This window comes from Panthera pardus, unplaced genomic scaffold (genome assembly GCF_024362965.1).
Source record: "Panthera pardus isolate Hobbes unplaced genomic scaffold, ASM2436296v1 HiC_scaffold_8, whole genome shotgun sequence".
In the NCBI taxonomy this organism is placed as follows: Eukaryota; Metazoa; Chordata; class Mammalia; order Carnivora; family Felidae; genus Panthera; species Panthera pardus.
Genome location: NW_026527013.1, coordinates 100,188,747 through 100,196,673, shown reverse-complemented (window position 1 = coordinate 100,196,673; position 7,927 = coordinate 100,188,747). Strand labels below are relative to the sequence as shown.

The 7,927-nt window shown below is 41.8% G+C and overlaps 2 pseudogenes; both read right to left on the bottom strand.

The window, feature by feature from the left end:
* Positions 1 to 3,192: 3,192 nt before the first annotated feature.
* Positions 3,193 to 4,579, bottom strand: LOC109263590 (thymidylate synthase-like; annotated as a pseudogene).
* Positions 4,580 to 4,747: 168 nt separating this feature from the next.
* Positions 4,748 to 5,482, bottom strand: LOC109263620 (60S ribosomal protein L7-like; annotated as a pseudogene).
* Positions 5,483 to 7,927: the final 2,445 nt, after the last annotated feature.

The window sequence follows — 7,927 nt, the reverse complement described above, 5'->3', positions numbered from 1 at the left end:
GGATAGGCACGGTGCAGGGGGCGGGAGGGGCAGGCTCCGCTCACTTATTCTTCGGTGATCCGCTTCGGGAGGGGCCCTGCGGCACCGGGAGGGAGTCAGACCCGCCGGAGGGATGGATCCACAGAAGCACAGCGTTGGGTGTTTGCGTGGTGCAAGCAAGTTCCCTGGCAGGAACCGGTTCCCTTTGGGATTTTGGCTGGGGGATGGGCAAGGGAGATGGCGCTGGCGAGCGCCTTTGTTCCCCGCCAAGCTGCGCTCTGTCGTTCGGGGCTCAACAACTCTCCCTCCCGTTGTCCTCCAGCCCTCCCGTTCTCCGAGCAGAGCTGTTAGCTTATAACCTTCCAGATGTCAAGTCCCTCTCACTGTCGGAACACACTCCGGCCGGCCCCTCCGCTTTTGCAAGCCAGACTCGGGGGCTCTGTTTGGCCAGCGGGCCGCCCCTCCGCCCCGGCTCCCTCCCGCCAGTCCGTGTAGCATGCACCGCCTCTCTGCCCTTCCTACCCTCTTCCGTGGACCTCTTGTCTGCGGTTGGCTCCAGAGACTCCATTCTGCTAGTCTTCTGGCGGTTTTCTGGGTTATTTAGGCAGGTGTAGGTGGAATCTAAGTGATCAGCAGGACGCATGGTGAGCCCAGCGTCCTCCTACACTGCCATCTTCCCAGGATCCTCAATTTATTTTATTTTTATTGCAAAAGACATACATGCTTATAAATTTTTTAAAAATCAAGCAATAGATTGAAGAAATTTAAGTAAAAAGCCTTCCTCTTTGCACATCCTTCATTCCTACTCCATTCCACAATATCCTCCCCCATTGACAGTTTTTGTGTATGCTTCTAGTAATTTTCCATGCATATATCATCATATATTCTTACATAAACATATCATGCACACAAACACTCAAACCACATTCTGTTGGGAGCTTGCTTGTTCATTTAACAACATATCTTGGAGGTACTTCCATTAGCATATACAGTTTTACTTTGTTCTTTTTAAAGGATACGTATCGTTCCATCACATGGCTAGATCATGATTTTTTAACCAGGTCCTTGTTAATACACACACAAAATGTTTCCAGTTTGTAAGCACTGTGTTACAATCAAGGCCACAATGATCATCCTTGCACATGTCTTGACATAATTTTGGCATCATCTCTGTTAAAAAATGTATGTGTACTGTCCAACTTCCACTTTCAGCAGCTGTTATTGGCGGTGATTCCCTGTCTCCCCTTGGTTATAGTGGAATATGTCGGCCCGCGCTCTGCCTTCCCAGTGTCTCATAGCAGAGCTCATTAATCCTGCATCACAGGCTCAGCTGCAATCCACTTCTTAGATCCATCCTAAGGGAAGAGTGGAGAGGGAAGAAGAAATGCTGATTATGTTCCAAATATTGCCAGACACAGTAGCTCTGAAAGCAATGATAAAAAAATAGTTATTTTTACCTATAAACATGGTGATAAACATGGCCCATAGAAATTAATCATTCTAGGCATATGGGGTGGAATGGAGATTCAAAACCCAGGTTTGTTCTCTTCTGAGTATTTAGTCTCAACATCTTTTTTTGAAAATTTTGTTTAATGTTTGTTTATTTTCGAAAGAGAGAGAGACAGTGCACAAGCAGGGGAGGGGCAGAGAGAGAGAGAGGGAGGCACAGAATCTGAAACTGGCTCCAGGCTCTGAGCTGTCAGCACAGAGCCCAATGTGGTGCTGGAACTCATGAACTGCGAGATCACGACCTGAGCCCAAATTGGACAATCAATTGGCTGAGCCACCCAGGCACCCCTTAGTCTCAATGTCTTAATACTTTTTCTCCTTCTTTGCTGTTCTAGTGGTACAGGTATTTGGTCCTACTCACCATAAATGAGACTGGGATGACCTTTGAGCTCCCATGTTATTTTGTGAACTGTAGCCTCTCCTCTTACCTAGCAGTGTCTCTATTCTGGTAATTGGCCAGTAGTATACTCTTTCCTTCTTGTGCCTTGCTCCTATATCCAGGTTTCTCTTCCAGCACCTGACCTGGTATTCTAAATGTTCTAAGACAAGGTACCAGCCTTCTGCGTCTCACATTTCTTTGGGCAATAAGTTATTAAGTTGCCATTTAGCTACAGTGCATAATGTGTGTTTGTTGGTGGGGTACTTGTGGTATTAACAGGAAATGACCTGACATCTGAATTTCTGCTGAATAGGGTTCTTGTTCATTTGGGGTTCCCATCAGGAAGTTACTTTACCCAATAAAGCACATACTATAAAGCCTACCCTTTGCAAAAAGGAAGAACAAAAGTGTCAAAGTCACAGAACACAGACATAGGGAACCAAAATGTGTAGACAAGCAAATAGGGAAAGATTCAATTCTCCATTAATAAATGCTAGTAGTAGGCAGTTTGTAAAGTGTTTTCCAGGGAAGACACACTTTCTTTGCAGTACTAATGGTGAACAAACTAAGAATTTTCTGCGAACAGTGAAATCATCAATATGAGGAGTAGTTTCATATAGTACATGTAACAATATTCCAGCACAGAATAGGGTTAGGCAAGACTCACTGAAGAACCATAGAAGGGAAATCCATAAAAGAAACAAACAAAAAGAAACTATTATCTTTTCCATATTAGGCCAAGTTTTTACCAGTTCTTCAGGGAAGAGTAATTAAAATTTAATACTAATAACTAACCCGTGTGCATCATTTACTTTTTTTTTTTTTTTTTTGCAGAACACTCCTTTATTATAGCAATGTATAAAGCAAATATACCATTAAAGGTTTACAACCACAACTGTACATTATTATGACTGTTGGTGTTGTTACACAGCTTGCTCGCATTTAGGGGAATAGCTTATATGTAATTCTTGAAATTTACTGAACTTCTTCATAAAAATGTGGGATTGAAATGCATGAACATGTTTCTAAGCAGCTCTAAATTTTCACTCTCCTGAGCAGCTCTAAATTTTCACTCTATTCCCAGCCTCAGCATTTTCACACATCCTTTGTGAGTTCACCAAACTCAAGGCCTTTTGTTACTAAGAGAACCAGTAAGGCTACGTTTGCAGTGACAACATCCTTACAAAATAATGAATAAAAGTTGGTGTTTACCAATAGATTTTTGACCTCGTTCCTTCTTCCTTTAGGGCAACCGAACTTTCACTGGGCTTTCAGTCCAACCACTAAAGACTGAGTATCCTTCAAATCCCTCCTTTAAAAGCACTTCAAACAGGCATTTCCATTTTAATAGTCCAGTGAGGATTGTACCCTTCAATCTGAAAGTCCTCAGCCTTGAAGTCATCAATTGTCTCAACTTTTGGAGGGATTTTGAGCTTGGGTAAAGGCAGTTGTTCTTGCTGTAGCTGCATTTTCAGGTAAATATGTGCATCTCCCAAAGTATATACGAAGTCACCTGGCTTCGGGGCAGTACTATCATGTATGTAGATGGGCAGGGTGGAGCTGGCGGTGTGCAAGGGCATACCCAGGTCCAGGTCTCCTGACCTGGACAGGAGAGGTCAGGTCTGACCTGACCAGGACAGGTCTCCTGTCCTGACCTGTCAGGACAGCTCACCGTTCACCATTTAGGACTGGCAAAGGGCATGGCATGGAAGTAGGGCCATAAGACAAGGATCTTTTGAATTCCATCCACACAGGAAAGATGATGGTTTTGGTTGTGTCATTCACCTTTTGCAGACCTTTTGGTCTACTCCTTGACCTGAATAATCTGAATCCTTATCTTTGTATTCTGCCCCCAAATGCCTTTCTACTGATACTCATAAACTGGGCCTAAATCCCCTTCTCTGTTGGAGAATACCAGGCTGTCCAAGAAATCTCAGGGTGCACCGGCATCCCAGATATTCGATCCCTTGGAAGACAATTCCCTAGCATTTGTAGGTCTCTTGGTAAAACCACAGCAACTCCTCCAAAACACCCTTTCAGAATACACGTTTTGTTGTCAGCAGAGGAAATTGATCTCTCACTCTGGCTATAGAGTGCCTGTGTGCAGAGCACCCACAGCATGCTGGCGTGGTGTGGTCATCCTTCCGGAACCTGCAGTGCAGGCAGGATGTGCTGCTCCCTGTGGGGTGGTGGCCATGACTGGGAGCCCCCTACTGCGGGGCTGTAGGAGCAGGTGGCGGGCGGGCAAGGTGGTGTGGGTCCTTCTGTGTGCCTCTTTTCCCTCATTTACTCACTTCTGAGAGGCTTGCTTCCTTGGACAATTATTACATTAACGCACATATGGAGCCTTGAGAATGGTATATGGTGCAAGAAAGCGAGCAGTTTGACATGATACAGCTCAGGCTTTGAATTCTGGATTGGTCACATAACCACCAATGTCAGTATTTTCAAGGATGAACACAACAGTATCTGTCATCCTACATGTATTTCTGGAATCTTGCCATTCTCACATAAAGAGGTATAGTCAAATTCTCCTCTAGCTGAAAATGTGTGGATTTGTGACTACCTTATAACCAAGAATGTGACAGAAGTGACACTGTGTGACTCAGAAGTTAGGTCAGAAAAGGTGATGTGACTCCCCTTGCTTGCAAGAACACTTGTGCCAAAATCTAAATCATTGTGTAAGCAATCCAAGTATCCTGAGGCTGCCATGCTATGAGGAAGCCCAAACTAGTTTACATGGAAAAGCTCTAACTCCCTCTCTCTCTCTCTCTCTCTCTCTCTCTCTCGGTAGGTAGATAGATATCTTTTTTTTGTTTCAATTTGAAAGTAGTCATTTATTAAACTGACTAGATTATAGAAATAATCATAGTAGATACCTTAGATCATCCTTCTAATAAAGCTCTTGATCTGGTCTTCTCTGTTGTCGGCATCTCCACCTGCTACAAAACAGGTGGACTTTTTCTTCATCCCCACTTGTGGAGAAGATAATCTGAAGGGCCATAAGAAGTTGTTTGCTTCTTTGAGATGTTTTCCATCAATATAGATCTCGTGATTCAGATCCTCCATGTAGATGATGCCATATTTACCAGGAGATTGAACAACCAGTGTTTTATCTGTCAGGGTAATTCACTTCTCGTTGATTTTGTCATAACCATGTTTGCAAATCATTTCATTCACCAACTGCAAGGTTGGGTATCCCCTTGCTATATATGGTTTCACAATCTTTAGCATGTTAATTGAAGCCTTGTTGAGCTTAACAAAGGTGCCATGGAAGATCTGGCAAAGGCGAAGAAGCTGCAACACCTGTAATCTTTGGGCTTACACCGTTGATACCTCTGATGCTGATGACAAATGCCACTTTGGGTTCTGCAGAAGTTGCCAGCTTTTCTTGCCATCTTAGCCATTTGAATCTCAGTTCTATACATTTGCCTATATTCCCTGTGGTGATGCTTGGCTTTTTCACAGAGAAGCTGCCACCTTGCCTTTTGAAACATCTTTGGCAAATATCTTTCTCAAATGCTAGATCTTCAACATTTTGAAATTCCTTCACTTTTTCTTAAGGGTTTCTGGCACAACAGGAACCTTCTTTTTCTTCTCTTCTGTACCTTCCATGGTTCCAGCTGGAAAACAGCTCTAGATAGATATCTTGTTATCAGTACATCTCAAGAGAGAGAGGGAGACCAGCTTTTAGTTTCACTATAGCTGATATCTGACTGCGGCCTCATGAGAGAGCCCAAGACAGAGTGGCCCAGCTGAACTTTTCTCAAATATCAAGTCCACATATTCTGTTAACCTAATAATATGAGTGTTTTATGCCACTAAGTTATGAAGTGAATTGTTACAATGCAGTAGTAATTTAGGATTGACATCTTGTGATCTTCAGCAAGTCATTTGATTTATAGGAGGCTTGGCTTTCTTACCTGTAAGATAGTGGCAAAGATAACAGCTAAGGAGGGTAAGTATTAAAGTAGCCCCCCTGATAAACTACTCCTAGTAGCAAGACCCATCCTCATGTGTGGGTCCACTACTTCCTAGCCCCTCCTCACTGTCCTATTTCACTGTAAGGAAGCAATCACTCCTTTCTACTATTAACCTAATGACAAGATCTCAAAACTTCTAGACATTTTGAAATCACTAGACAAAATACAGTATGGTTTATATGAAGTTAAACAGGCTTCTTCTCACTGGTTCACAGGAGATAGGGCATGGAAGAGTCTTATGGACATGAAAGTATATTATTTAGGAGAAATCATACATTGAAGCACTATGAACCACTAAGCATAAATTAGTTCACCAGATTCGTCACCAAAAAAAGTTACCAGGACCTAATAGCAATACAGCAGTTTTGGTTGGAGATGTAGAGAGTTGGGGGTAGGAATAAGATATATACCAGCAGTGGAATACAGCCACATTGAAGGCTGAATTGAAAGTGCTTTCTTTCCCTCTCCTGACTTGCCCAGTGCATCCCTCCAATTTCATAGATCCTACTACATTCACTGAAATTTCTTGTTGACTACCAATTTGCATAGCCCCTCAGAATGTCCTCAATGTAGACCTTACTGTGTGTATAATTGTGTGTGTGTGTGTGTGTGTGTGTGTGCACGCGTGTGTGCACGTGTGTATGCATTTGGGAGAAAAAATTTGATTCTATCTTTCTAGGTTCTTTGGTCTGATAATCAAATTAACATAAAACAGATTAATAAGAGAAAACAAATGTAATTACATATTTATTGACGGTCCATAAGAATATGAGACCCAAGGACAAGCCAGACAATTGAGACTTATGTGGCATCTTGAGCTAAGGAATGGGATAAGGGCCTGGGGTTTAAAGGGGAGGAGGATGATTCACAGGATGATAAGAGCAGATGTTTGGTAATTAGATATTTGTCCTGCCATACAGATAGGTCATTCAGATAAAAATGTAATCTCTTAGGAATAGCTCTTTTTCTGGGCCAGGCCCTTCTCTACATTTTTTCAGGTAATTTACAAAAGAGGTGAAAGTTACTTCTGAGTCTGCTGAATCTTGATTGCTCAAAATCGTCCATATGCCAAAGTGGCACATTTTGGGGCTACTTGTCCTTGAGCCTCTTTAGGAAGGATAAGGAAAGTGGTGTGGCAGATCTTTAACATTCAGTTCTTTAGAAAGAAAAAGCCCTGATTTTTAGCATTTTTCTGATTTCCATGGGGGTAAATACTTTCATCGTGGCCAATTTCAGCTACCAATTTGCCATTACTGAGCACAGAGCTGGGAGAGCCTGAGTAAGGAGCACACCATTACGCTCCCAGCATACACATTATAGTAGGCATAAATAATTTCAAAAACATAGTTAACAATAAAATGTAAGAATTACATAATAGTAAAATGTAAAATGTAATGTTTTGACAATTTCGTACCTTTATTTTAATATAATTTATGTATAATTTTATATAATTTAATTTTTAACAATGGTCGGGCAGAATTCCTCTCAATTTAGTAATTGGCTCTCACCAGCCAATAGGAGACATATCTAGCATATCGCTGGAGATTAGTTAATAATTCTACATCAGCAATTACAGCAAACCTCAGAGAAAGCTTTCCAGCAGTTATGCCACTGAAGGTGAGCAGAATTTGCCACTCCAAAATATGCCCCTTTGGCACAAAGCTTATTTTAGGATGATTATTTTTGCAAAAAAATAACAGAAGTTACCCTTTTGTAAGAGACATTTACACTTACAAGGAAAATCTCCATTTGTAAAGGTGTCTCCTCTGTACCAGGAAAAGAAGAATGACTCAATTTCTAGAAATGATTATCAATGGAGAAAGCAACTGACTTAAATCTGCTTAACTATTTACACTTGTTAACTGTGCTTTGCCTGATAATCTCATATAACTGACTCCCTACCACCGCCCCCCCTCCCTTCCCCCAACATCTTTTGTCTTTGGCTAGAGATATTTAAGGTGGTAGCTTGGGCCATATTAGAGTTACTCAGTTTTCCTGGGTCTTTCCCGTGTATATAGGAGGTATACATGTTATTAAACTTTAGTTTGTTTTTCTCCTGTTAATCTTTTTTTTTTTT